At 38.1% G+C, this 14631-nt stretch overlaps 1 pseudogene; it reads right to left on the bottom strand.

Annotated features, from left to right (window-relative positions):
- Window positions 1–7648: 7648 nt before the first annotated feature.
- On the bottom strand, window positions 7649–13510 carry LOC100666706 (olfactory receptor 7G1-like; annotated as a pseudogene).
- Between the last annotated feature and the right edge of the window lie 1121 nt (window positions 13511–14631).

The following is a 14631-nucleotide window of genomic DNA, read 5'->3' as shown; positions in this document are numbered from 1 at the left end:
AGAATAACAGAAGGATGTTTACCTGTGTTTTATTGAATGCAAAGGCATTCAACTGTGTGGATTATTAAAATTATGGATAACATTGCAAAGAATGGGAATTCCAGAATACTTAATTGTGCTCATGAGAAACCTGTAAATAGATCAAGAAGCAGTTGTTCAAACAGAACAAGAGGATAATGAGTGCTTTAAAGTCAGGAAAGTTGTGTATCAGGGTTGTATCCTTTCACCATACCTATTCAATCTGTATGCTGAGCAAATAATCTGAGAAGCTGGGCTATATGAAGAAGAACAGGGCATCAGGATTGGAGGAAGACTCATTAACAAGCTGCGTTATGCAGATGACACAGCCTTGCTTCCTGGAAGTGAAAAGGACTTGAAAGACTTACTAATGAAGATCAAAGACCATAGTCTTCAGTATGGTTTACACCTCAAGATAAAGAAAACAAAAATTCTCACAACTGGGCCAATAAGCATCATCATGATAAACAGAGAAAAGGTTGAAGTTGTCAAGGATTTCATTTTACTTGGATCCACAATCAACAGCCATGGAAGCAGCAGTCAAGAAATCAAAAGTCACATTGCATTGGGGACATCTGCTGCAAAGGACCTCTTTAAAGCGTTGAAAAGCAAAGATGTCACCTTGAAGACTAAGGGATACCTGGCCCAAGCCATGGTATTTTCAATGTCATCATATGCATGTGATAGCTGGACAATGAATAAGGAAGACCAAAGAAGAACTGATGCCTTCGAATTGTGGTGTTGGTGAAGAATATTGAATATACCATGGACTGCCAGAAGAACGAATAAATCTGTCTTGAAAGAATTACAACCAGAATGCTCCTTAGAAGCAAGGATGGTGAGACTGTGCCTTACATACTTTGGACATGTTGTCAGGAGGGATCAGTCTCTGGAGAAGGACATCATGCTTGGCACAGTTCAGGGTCTCTGGAAAGAGGAAGATCCTCAACGAGATAGATTGTCACAGTGGCTGCAACAATGGGGTCAAGCATAATGATTGTACGGATGGTGCAGGACCGGGCAGTGTTTTATTCTGTTGTACATGGGGTCACTATGAGTCGGAGCCGACTTGACGGCACCTAACAACGACAACAACAGACTGTGATAGAATGTATTTCTCTTTGTTAAAGCCTCCACTTGTGGTATTTCTGTTATAGCAGTACTAGATGACTAAGACAATTCCCAACATAAAAGAACCATAAATAAGTTCTACGTATTGTACAGGAACTTTAAGAAGTCAAAAGATAATATTCATTATTAAAAAAAATAAATCCACCCGATATATAAAAAGGGCAGTTCTACTCTAACTTACAGTGTTACTATATGTGCATATCAACAAATTGGTCCGGTTGAGCCAAGACTCTGGGTCCAAAAAAAGAAAAAGCTCTGTTGATAGAATCTTAAAGGTGTAATGTAAGACTGGGGGAAATACAGGACACGGTAAAAGTTAGAATGAAAATATAGACTATTTAAATGAATCTTATTTCAATAGTAATTATGTTTTACGGTATGTAGGCTTAAAACCATTTCCAAGATCTTTAGGGAACTTATTGATATTAAACTGAGTTAATGAATATTCATTATAATTTAACTTTATATACTTTTTCTTTACATGCTGCAGAGAAATATTTATATCTCTATCATCTATCTATTTATCTATCATCTATCTATCTCTCTATTGATCTATCGATGTATCGATCTATCATCTATCTATCCATCTATCTACATATCATCATCTGTCTATCATCTATCTAATTTATCTGTCTGTCTTTCTGTCTGTGTGTCCTGCTCTCTATCTACCTATCTACCTGCCTACCTATTTACCTATCTATCTACCTACCTATAATTTCTCTGTAGGAGCCCTGGTGGGGCAGTGGTTAAAGCACTCAGTTGCTAACCAAAAATTCTGTGATTCAAACCCACCGACCTCTCTGTGGGAGAAAGATGTGGCAGTCTGCTTCAAAAAGTTTACAGACTTTGAAACCCTGTGGGGCAGTTCTGCTCTACCTTATAGCATTAACTATAAGTTGGAATTGACTCAATAGCACCCAACAACAACAACTCTCTCTCTATACATATATATATTAAAAAAAAAAAATTAGGGTCTACTAATGAGTGTGTTCATTTTTGCACTTAAAGAGTTGTACTGATACTCCCAAACTCATTCTATAAAGCCAACATATCCCTGATATCAAAACCAAGTAAAGATACCACAAAAAAAAGAAAATTACAGGCCAATATCCCTCATGAATTTAGACACAAAAATCCTCAACAAAATTCTAGCCAATAGGATTCAACAACATATCAAAAAAAAAAAAAAAAAAAATTCACTATGACCAAGTGGAATTCATACCAGTATGCAGGGATGTTTTAACATTAGACAAACAATCAAGGTAATTCGTCATATAAATAAAACAAAAGACAAGAATGACATGATCTTATAAACTGTTGCAGAAAAGGCATTTGACAAAGTCTAACACCCATTCATGATAAAAAGTCTCAGGAAAATAGGAATAGAAGGGAAATCCCTCAACATAAGAAAAGACATTTATGCAAAGCTGACAGCCAATACTTCCTAAATGGAGAGATTCTGAAAGTGTTCCGCCTGAGAACAGGAACCAGACAAGGCCGCCCTTTATCACCACTTTTATTCAACATTGTTCTAGAGGTTCTAGCCAAAGCAATTAGGCTAGGTAAAGAAACAAATGGTTTCCAAATTGGTAAGGAAAAAAGTAAAACTACCTCTATTTGAAGACTTGATCTTATACAGAGAAAACCCTAAAGAATACACAAGAAAACTACTGAAACTAATAGAAGAGTTCAGCAAAGGACCTAGATACAAGATAAACATACAAAAATCACTTGCATTCCTCTACACCAACAAAGAAAACTTTGAAGGGGAAATCACTGTACCAATACCATTTACAATATCCCCCAAGAAGATAAAATACTTAGGGATAAATCTAACCAGAGATGTAAAGGATCTATACAAAGAAAACTACAAGACGCTAATGCAAGAAACCGAAAGAGACCTACATAAGTGGAAAAACATACCTTGCTCATGGATAGGAAGGCTCAACATTGTGAAACTGTCTATTCTACCCGAAGCAATCTACAGATACAATGCCATCCCATTCCAAATTCCGAAGTCATTTTTTATTGAGATGGAGAAACAAATCACCAACTTCATAGGGAAAAGGAAGAAGCCCCGGATAAGTAAAACATTACTGAAAAAGGAAAACAAAGTGAGAAGCCTCACATTAACTGCTTTTAGAACCTATTATACCACCACAGTAGTCAAAAACAGCCTGGTACTGGTACAGCAACAGATACATAGACCAATGGAACAGAATTGAGAATCCAGACATAAATCCATCCACATATGAGCAGCTGATATTCGACAAGGGCCCAAAGTTAGTTAAATGGGGAAAAGACAGTCTCTTTAACAAATGGTGCTGGCATAACTGGCTATCCATCTGCAAAAAAATGAAACAAGACCCATGCCTCACACCATACACAAAAACTGACTGAAAGGGGATCAAAGACTTAAATATAAAACCTAAAACAATAAAGATCATGGAAGAAAAAAAAAGGACCACGTTAGGAGCCCTAATACATGACATAAACAGTATATAAAACATTACCAACAATGCACAAATGCCAGAGAGAAACTAGATAACTGGGAGCTCCTAAAGGCCAAACACTTATGCTCATCCAAAGACTTTACCAAAAGAGTAAAAAGACTACCTACAGATTGGGAAAAACTTTTTGGCTATGACAAATTCGTTCAGTATCTGACCTCTAAAATCTACATGATACCGCAAAACCTCAACAACAAAAAGACAAATAGCCCAATTAAAAAATAGGCAAAAGATATGAACAGGTACTTCACCAAAGAAAACATTCAGGCGGGTAACAGATACATGAGGAAATACTCGTGATTATTAGTCATTAGAGAAACACAAATCGAAACTAATACGAGATACTTTCTCATCCAAACAAGGCTGGTATTAATCCAAAAAACAGAAAAAATAATAAATTTTGGAGAGGTTGTAGAGAGTCTGGAATACTTATACACTGCTAGTGTGAATGTAAAATGGTCCAACCACTTTAGAAATCAATTGGGTGCTTCCTTAAAAAGCTAGAAATAGAATTAACACAGGATCCAGCAATCCCACTCCTTGGAATATATCCTAGAGAAATAAAAGCTCTGACGGAAACAGATATGTGCTCACCTATTTACATTGCAGCACTGTCTACAATAGCAAAAAGATGGAAGCAACCAAGGTGCCCATCAATGGATGAATGGATAAATAAATTATGGTATATTCACATAATGGAATACTACACAATGATTAAGGACAATGACAAATCTGTGAAACAACATGGAGGAATCTGGAAGGTATTATGCTGAGTGAAATTAGTCAGTTGCAAAAGAACACTGTGTAAGACTAGTATTATAAGAACTCAAGAAAAAGTTTAAACACAGAAGAAAATATTCTTTAACAGTTACAAGGGTGGGGAGGGAGGGAAAGGGGTATTCAGTAATTACATAGTACGCAAGAAATATTTTAGTTAAAGAGAAGGACAACACACAACACAGGGGAGGTCGGCACGACTGGACTAAAGCAAAAGCTATTAAATTTCCTGAATACAACCAAATGCTTCGAAGGCCAGAGTAGCGGGAACAGGGGTCTGGGGACCATAGTTTCAGGAGACATTCTGGTCAATTGGCATAACAAAGTGTATTAAGAAAATGTTCTGCAACCCACTTTGGTGAGTTAAGTCTGGGGTCTTAAAGGCTAGAGAGCAGCCACCTAAGATACATCAATTGGTCTTAACCCATCTGGAGCAAAGGAGAATGAAGAGCACCAAAGACACAAGGTAAATATGAGCCCAAGAGGCAGAAAGGGCCACATAAACCAGAGACTCCATCAGCCTGAGACTGGAAGAAATAGATGGTGCCCGGCTACCACTGATGACTGCCTTGAAAGGGAACACAACAGAGAATCCCTCATGGGACAGGAGAACAGTGGGATGCAGATATCAAATTCTGGTGAAAAGGCTAGACTTAATGGTCTGAGTGAGAATGGAGGGACCCCAGAGGTCATGGCCCCTGGACTCTCTGTTAGCCCAAGACTGAAACCATTCCTGAAGCTAACTCTTCAGACAGGGATTGGACTGGACTATAAGACAGAAAATGATACTTGTGACGAGTGAGAAAAAAAAAAAAAAATTGGGGTTCTCACTGTTAAAATTAAAAAATTTTCTTTAAATACTGGGTTGAACAGTTGATTTTATGCTTTGTATAATCTGCCCCAGAGGCAAAGTTTCTGTGTCTCATTAGAATAAATTCCTGGGTTCATGCTGAAAACCAAGCTTCAAGTATTTTTTCTTGGTGACCTATGATAAACTCCTGTCCACTTTGAAACTTCGTGGAAGCCATAAAAGATTTATTTTATTCCTGCTTTCTAAAGGGAAAGTACTAAAATAAACCAGCTCATTTAATGTATTATGAGTTACATGAAACATGTTGTCAAATCAGGAGTTGTGCCAAATTTTCTTTGCATTAAAAATTTGTGTGTCAGTGTCTCCTCGTATATTTTGACATGAAAGCGATATTGTCAGTCATAATTTTAGTTATTTTAATTGCAAACTTTTTTGCCATTTTATCTCTTTTGAATATAGCATCATCAAAGCCAATGGTTTTAACTGGGGAATTCACATAGTTTACCCACGGAGTTCTTTTTATTACTATTTGGATGTTTAGAGACTCGATTGTCTTGGTATATTCTTGGTATAGCCCATCTATGTGGTATTATTATGTGTTTTATCTGAATCTCTTTGAAAATAAAGTTAATCATTATGTGTAGAGATATTTTTGTGTAAACATAATGATTAACTTTATTTTCAAAGAGATACAGATAAAACACATGATAATCTTGAGATGTAATACCACATAGATGGGATATACCAAGGATATACCAAGAATATACCAAGATAATCAAGTCTCTAAACATCCAAATAGTAATAAAAAGAACTCCATGGGTAATGCATTGCTTTTGTAATTAATTCCCATCAGGTCTTTCACTCTTAAGAATTATTGTTATTATAAGTTAACCATGGCCGCTTTAAAATTTTGTTTGCAGGTAAGCTTTTACTCTGCTAACTCACTGAAAATGTTTGGCCAAAATATTTCAAAGAAAGATGGACTATATTGTATTTATAAAAAAGAGCTATGATAGATATTTTAAACATAGATACCACCGGGCTCAGTCAAGATTTCCAGAGCTCTTGAGTAGAAGCTGACCTGATGGGTTCACAGGCCGGTGCTGATCCAGAATCACATGGAACAGAAATTAACTACGTAGGACTGAATGGACTAAAACATCCTATTTTATGGACATAAGAAACCACTTTTCTCCTTTCTCCAAAATTATCTAACCAATGGGTTTGTTTTTTCTCCCACAAATTTGAACTGGTTCTTGTTATGCTAGTTCTATCTGTTTACATATACTCAATTAAACAAGAGGAAAAGTAAGAAATATGAGAGGAACATAAAATTGAGACCAGAAAAGAAGCTTTAAAAAGATTAAAAGAACAATTAGGAGATGAGAGAAACCCTTACCATAGGATATTCTGTATATGTACTCAGCATAGTGTTATTAGTTACTGAAATAGCTGAATCTCACATTAAAAGAAATAATTGAACTTTAAATGGTTTTAGATATTATAATTCTCAAATTAGAAGTATCTGTTGATAAATTTAGCAAAGTTATAAAGACCATAGGTAGAGAACTATCTGAAGTTTGAGCTATGATTTTACAAAAGAGAATAGCATTTGTCTCCCAAGAAGAAGTTCGTGCCTTAATAGATGAACATTGGTGTGTTTGTGTTAATAACTTGCATATGTATTCCCAGGTCATTTGTTCCTCTGGAGCAGGAGGCTGAGGAGGATCTAGACTGTAGGTCTGATTACCTCCATTAACAGCTATCTCCTTTGTCATGAGGCCAGAAGAATCAGATGATACCTGGCTACCGTTAAAGAATGTTTGTGATCAAAGATTCTATAGCAAAGTCATGACTAAAATGGGGAAGAAACGACAAACCATTTTAATCCTCCAGTAATCCAGATTTCTGGATTCATGGAGTTGGGGTGATCTACCCATTACATTTGCGTGTAGGGTAAAAACATCGCAAAGTTTAGTAAAGCAAAAAGAAAGTTTTATTCGGCATATATTCAAAAAGGCAAAAGTGGGAAGCGGACAAGCATGCTGCCAGAGCCATGTCTGCCTGATTCCAAGGAACATTACAGACTAGGCAAGAATGGGAAAATGGACAAGCATGCTGCTACAGTCATGTCTTCTTCTAGTCCAGAGAACATTATAGAGTAAGCAAAAGTGGGAAAATGGATAAGCATGCTGTCACAGCCATGTCTTCTTCTAGTCCAGAGAACATTATAGAGTAAGCAAAAGTGGGAAAATGGATAAGCATGCTGTCACAGCCATGTCTGCCTGAGTCCAAAGAAATATTACAGAATAGACAAGAATGGAAAAAATGACAAGTATGCTGCCACAGTGTGTCTGCCTGAGTCCAAGGAATATTACAGCGTCATTAGTATATGTTAACATTAAAAAAAGAACAACAACAAAAAACAAACCAAACCTGTTGCCGTTGAGTCAATTTCGACTCATAGTGACCCTATAGGACAGAGTAGAACTGTCCCACAGTTTCCAAGGAGTGCCTGGTGGATTCAAACTGCTGACCTCTTGGTTAGCAGCTGTAGCACTTAACCACTACACCACCAGGGTTTCCTTCTGACTCACAGTGACCCTATAAGATAGAGGAGAACTGCCCCACAGAGTTTCCAAGGAGCACTTGGTGGATTCAAACTGCTAACTTTGATTAGCAACTGTAGCACTTAACCACTATGCCACCAGGGTTTCCAAATTAACCTCACAAATGGGCAAAACCATTGAAAGCTTCACCTTTTCACAGATTGGCTAGAAACTGTGATCCTACATTTTGAATCGTCTTTCTTAACAATCATTGGTACAGGTTTCAGTAATGACAGTCAGGAGGGTCTTCATTGGTCCAACAAATTTTCTATTCACTAAATGTTATAAGTAAAAGAAAAGAGTGGAAAGTCTTTTGTGTTCTGCTTGACTGGTTAATGTGAAATGTTCCCTAAAAGATATTTTCCAAGATTATCCTCGCTATTGTCTTTATACCTCAGGGCCCAGTTGATGTGTCCATGTGAGTCCAGCTCCAGCTGGGTCACATTCTCTACGCTCAAGAACTAGGAATAATAACTCCAGTATTATTTCCTAGATCAACCCTTAGGTGTCCTTTTGAACCTTGAGCTATTAAAGTTTAACTCGTTTTTCTGGAGTCACCTCAGGTCCCACAATAGCCTAGTAAGCAGCTTAGTGGAGACTGTTCCGCCAGGCATTGGGATATTTTAGGGAATCTTCTGTGTGCAGTAAGTCGCTGGAAACCCTGGTGGCATAGTGGTTAAGTGCTACAGCTGCTAACCAAGAGATCAGCAGTTCGAATCCACCAGGTGCTCCTTGGAAACTCTATGGGGCAGTTCTACTCTGCCTATAGGGTCACTGTGAGTCAGAATCGACTTGCTGGCAGTGGGTTGGTTTTTTTTTTTTTTTTTTGGTTTAGTACGTTTCCAGCAACAGGAACTCCAGGGTGTGACTGGAAAATGTATGGCACATCCTTAGATACTCTGTTCCTATAACTGGCTTCCCTGGAATCCTACATGTGTTCTGATGTTATCTCCGAAGAAATTAACATGACAAAGGCCTATATAACATGTTTCACTAATCTCTTTTCGAAGTATCTTACCTGTATTTTGGGTTGAAGCTGCCTAATTCAAATAGTACCTACTCGTAACAAGTATATTCTGTTACTTTACTTTCTGGTGTTTCTCTGTGCATTTAGGCTTTTCGACTGACTGAACTCAGATGGAAATGAAAGGAAAGAACTAGGTAATGTGAGTGTAGACAGAGTTAAAAGAATACTTTCAGAAAATATAAGGGAAGAAATATTCTCTATCGCATTATATAAGGCCAGCATAATCTTAATAACTAAAAGCAGACATAGTTAGCACAAGAAAGGAAAATCCCATTGTACTCTCACTCCTGCAACTGAATTTCTAAAAAAAACCTAACCTAGGAAAGAAAGAAAATAGATAATGCTTTAGGCCAAATTTTGTCTTACTCTAGGAAAGTAACATTGATTCTTACTCTATATAACCACAGGTTGACTTTCACTCTGTGCAAGTCTTCACTCATGAGTAAACTACTCAGTGAGGTTTCTTCTGCCCTCATATATAAAACTGCAACAGCTTCATGTTTTCTTATTACCTTTTCTGAGGTATGTTCCATAGCTCTTATCACCATCAAACAGTACATCCTTTTCTTATAGCCTCAGGTTGGGCTCCCTTGGGAAGGAGACATTAGTATGAGAGAAGTATATTAGAAACTGCTCCAGGGATTAGCACCTTGAAAGAGAAAGGAAGGGAGTAGGATTGGGAAGAGGGGGAAACAGTTTTGAAACAATCCCAATGTCAGCCTCCACTGACCCCGTTGGGCATTCTGGGGCAGAAGGAGGAAGGACGACAGAGAGGAAAAGAGTAAAAGCACCTTCTTCATTCAAAGGGCACTAGAGGATATGCAAAATAAGCCACACACTTAATGAAGAACTTTTTAATGTATATAACTGACAAAGTATTAACATCCCCACTAAAGAAAGAAAGCTTATGAATTAAGAAGAAAAAGAGAAACGACTCAATAGGAATACCATAAACAGATATTTTACAAAAGGGGAAAAATAAATGGCATGTACTATGTGAAAAAATTCTCAACTTCATAGTAATATAAATGTAAATCAATTAAATAATTTTCCTTTTTTATTGTGAAATTGTACACAACAAAACTTACAGGAACTCATAAATAGTATTTTATACTTAACGTATTGTTAGACTAAGTGAAAATGTATTGGTGTGTACATGGATACAAGGAATATCCAATGGAAGTGAAAATAAGTTCAACCACTTAAAAAAAACTCTTTGGAACTACTCAAAGGACAATTGGTGCTCCCCTATACCAATAACCTACACTTCCCATTCCTCTGCTATAAAACTCTTGCTCATTTCAACCAGGAGGGATGAATGAGACTGTTGAAATAGCTTTATTTATAATAGCAGAAAACCAGCTAGAAAATTTCCATCTACATAAAAAAGAACTTCCGTGATATTACTAAAAGTAATGTAAAAATATACGGCACTGAAAATAAATGAGGTAGTGCTACACCCAACAACAGGCTTAAGTCTTCAAAGCACAATGATGGGGGAGGGGGAGAAACAAAGGAAATCCATATATAAATAACATTTAGCACCAGCACCATTCCATGCAAATAAAAATAAACCTCCTCAGAAAACGGTGCTGAGACCCTTGGTTAACCATATGCAAAAGAATAGCCACGGACCCTTCACTTATATACAAAAACTAACTTAAAACGGATCAAAGACTGGAACTATAAACCTCTTAAAAAAAGTAAAAGGGGAAATCTTAGGATCTTGGATTGGGAAGTGGTTTCTTAAATATGACACAGGCAACAACATTCACCCTTTTATCATATCACTGAAGTTCACAGTTTCTGGGGATTGGAATATTTTTGTGGGGAGGCATTTTTCAACCGAATAGAAAGGGGCTACCTTTTGATGACACCATGGAAAGGTCTATTAACAATAGACTCAAGGAAAGGCAGCAAGTTTTCTCTCTCCAGACATCATGTGTGGATATGACACTCGAATCTGCTGCAGCAATCAGGAGACCACGAGGGGGAACCAGTTCTAAGATGAAGCCACCTCACAGAGTACTAAATGAAGCCTACTTTCATGTTCCTGTACATTCCCTACCTCTGAAGGCCTTTCCTTGTAATGAGATATAACTCCACTGCTTGAGGATATTAGTTAGAATGACTTCTTTTTCTTCTCAGAACCAAAGACTTCCTTATTGATAAAATTAAAGTCTCTCACAATCATTTCAAATCACAGAGATCATTTTGTAGATGATGAAACAGTATGGTGGATACTGATGTTACTGTGCAGAGACAGGTTACCAGTGACAAATCTCAGTAATTACTGAATCAGGGCATGGAAGGTCAGCATTCTTGTCCCACAGCAGGATAAGTATGCGGTGCAACTCACAACCCTTTCCACTGGATCAGGCTGAAGCTACTCTCTAGCTATGATCTCAACCTTACTTACATCCTTCCCTCCCTTATCCATATTCTCCCACTTGCTTTTGTCTGAGAAGGCTGCTAACAACATCATTATAATAAGAAGCCTTTCCACAGGCTCTGTTTCTATGGAACTGCTGAAGAAGTTTAACTTATAGAGTTGAAATCATTTGTCAAACAGTGCAGATCTAGAAAAAAGCAGAGTCAGGTTTGAACCCCAAATTGTAATGCACTTAATGTAGTGAGTTCAATGGAATTCAGGATGAACAACAACAGCAAAAAACTATGACCACAAGACAGCAGTTGAACAACAACAACAAAAAAAACTAGATTCCTTGCCGTCAAGTCAATTCTGACTCAGCAACCTTAAAGGACAGAGTAGAACTGCTCCACAGGGTTTTCAAGGAGCACCTGGTAGATTAGAAAGGCCAAACTTTTGGTTAGCAGCTGTAGCTATTAACCACTATGCCACCAGTGTTTTCAGCAGTTGAACAGTAAGCCATTTATTGGGGCTGACACATTGGCAGCTCTATATAAGGTATAATCTCCCACACCAGGAGGTCTTCCAGAGGCAGGTGGTACAGGAAGAAAACAGAAGAGGAAGAGGGCATGAAAATTCCCAGGAAAGGGCAGAAGGAAGGAGGGAGATTATGTGTCCCTGTGAGGTTTCCTACTGCAGCAAGGTGGATACTCTCTTGGTCAGAGGAACTCCAAAGGCAACAGCACACTAGGAGTTTTATAGCCACAAGGCTTTATCTTATCCACACATAGGAACTTCTGAGTGCAGTTCTGTGGGGTAAGTAAGGAAACAGGCTCTAAAAAAAAAAAAAAAAAAAAAGGAAACAGGCTCTACGTTGGTAAAATTCTGCTTATTTGGGTTATTTTTAAAGATAAAAAAAAAAAAAAGATCAGAAATGTACAAATTAGAGTTTGACATCAGCAGACTTTTTTGTGCTTGCTATGAAGAAGTAAACCATTGGGGGCCAGTATACAGAGGTCAAATTTTCACTTGTTAATATAACACTCAGCCATTATGTCATCTAGTAATTTTAGAAGAACTCGCTGAAGGAAAAGTTAGGAATTTTGACTTGCCAGTATTGCCTTTACTTTTACTTTTTTGCTTTCTAGATACCCAAGCTCAGAGCAGATGACACAATAGCTAAAAAGAAGGTATGCTACCAATGATTTTTCTCAAGGCTCCCATCAAGTCCCTGTTCCTCAGGCTGTAGATAAAAGGATTCATCATTTGAGGGACCACAGTGTACATCACTGAGGCTACTGCTGTCTTCCAGGAAGAGTGTGTAAATGCAGAACTAATGTACACTCCAAATCCTGTCCCATAGAACAAGAAAACAGTTGAACGATGAGATCCACAGTGGAAAAAGCCTTATACTTTCCCCCCGGTTGATGGCATTTTAAGAATGGAGGAGAGAATTTGCAAATAAGAGAAAATGATTCCAGAGAGAGTAATACCACCAAATATGCTAGTCATAAAATACAGCACCATGTTATTGATGAAGGTATTGGAACAGGTGAGCTTGAGAACCTGAGCAATTTCACAGAAGAAATGGGGGATTTCCAGGTCTGTGCAGAAGGGCAGTGGCAACAACATTAGACTATGGACCAGGGCATTTATGATGCTAATGAACAAAGAGAATGCAATCAGCAGGCCAAGGAGGTGGGGGTTCAGGATGACCGTGTACCTCAGTGGGTGACAAAAGACCACATAGCGATCATAGGCCATTACTCCAAGGAGAAAATTTTCAAAACCTCCAAAAACCAAGACAGCACATACCTGGGTGAGGCAGCCTATATAAGTGATAGAGTTTTTCTGTGTCTCGATGTTCACCAGCATCTTTGGAACTGTGGTTGTACTTAAACAGATGTCCGTAAAGGACAGATTGGAGAGAAAGAAGTACACAGCGGTATGGAGGTGAGAGTCATAGCTGACAGCCAGGATGATGAGCAGGTTTCCCAGGATGGTGACCAGGTATATGAACAGAAAAATGTTGTAGAGGAGGGGCTGCAGTTCTGGATCCTCCGTCAGTCCCAGGAGAAAGAACTCTGAAACTTCTGTTTGGTTACTGGGTTCCATATTGTTGATGGAATTGATGGAAAAGATGGATGACAAGACAATCAAATGTGTGGTCTCTGGACCAGCAGCAGCTTCACCACCAGAGGCAAACACCATCTGTGGAAGAGAAGGAGACTAAGGGAGAAGACTACAAAGAATGTGTCTTCTGTATAGATATCATTTGGGTATTAAATAAATTAAAAAAAAAAATCTGAATCTGATAGAGCTGAATGTAATCATGTATTTTTTCTGGAAAAAGGTGAAAAGCTGTTCTTTTTTTTTTTCTTTTTAATGCTACCTGTGCTTCTATGATCATTTTAAATATTTGGCAGTTTAATAAAGAGAACATAGATGAACAAGGGAGATAGTGTAATGTGTCTGTCTCAGGCTTCACATAGTTCCATGATCAGAGCTGGGCAGCAATAGACAGTGATAAAAATGGACTTAGAAGATAAGATAAAGTCAATGAACCCTTTACCTTCTCCACCAGAAGAATGTAAGTAAATATTAGAGAATTCTATAACAGTCATCATGTTTGAGAAGGGGCAGATTTCTGTTCAGGAGAAAAATGGTCAATGTCATTGTAGAGACAGAGTAGGAGGCTGGTAGAATGAGAGTTCCTTGACACAGGTGCAAAAAACATGTTAGGAAGATGGAAGATAGGCAAGCGTTCATGGAAGACTTAGTTCCAATCATTTTACCCATGTACTCCTGTAACTCCCTGTTGAGAGGAAGACCCTCAACAGGATGGACTGACACAGTAGCTGCAATAATGAGCAACAATGGGCTCAAGCATAGCAATGATTGTGAAGATGGCACAGGATCAGGCAACATTTTATTCTGTTGTGCATGGGGTCACTATAAATCGGAGCTGACTCAATGGCACCTAACAACAACAACAACACTTGTCACAAATTCCTCTGGATGAAACTGTAGTGAAACACCTGTCTTCATTTCCAAACATTAACTAAGGGACTCCAGTTTACCTGGATGGAGTTACTGAGGAATGATGAGTAACATCTGCCCTGAATGTTGAATGATTTAGGCAAAAGATCTGTCCTTAGGAAACAAAGGAGGACCCAGTGAGGCTCTGCACTTCAGAGCAAGAGGATTAGCTGCAGGTGGAGTCTCAGATGTGCAACTTCCTGACTAGAAAGAAGAGCTGGTGAGTAAGGAGATCATAGGTAAGACTATTTGCAGTCTCTGTATCCCTGGGGGCTCAATATCCAAAGCTCCTCATTAGCCAAACATTTTTGTTGCTGTCCTGATTCAACGCAGACAAA

Source organism: Loxodonta africana, chromosome 3 (assembly GCF_030014295.1).
Source record: "Loxodonta africana isolate mLoxAfr1 chromosome 3, mLoxAfr1.hap2, whole genome shotgun sequence".
Taxonomy (NCBI): Eukaryota; Metazoa; Chordata; class Mammalia; order Proboscidea; family Elephantidae; genus Loxodonta; species Loxodonta africana.
This window is presented reverse-complemented; position numbering and strand designations above follow the sequence as displayed.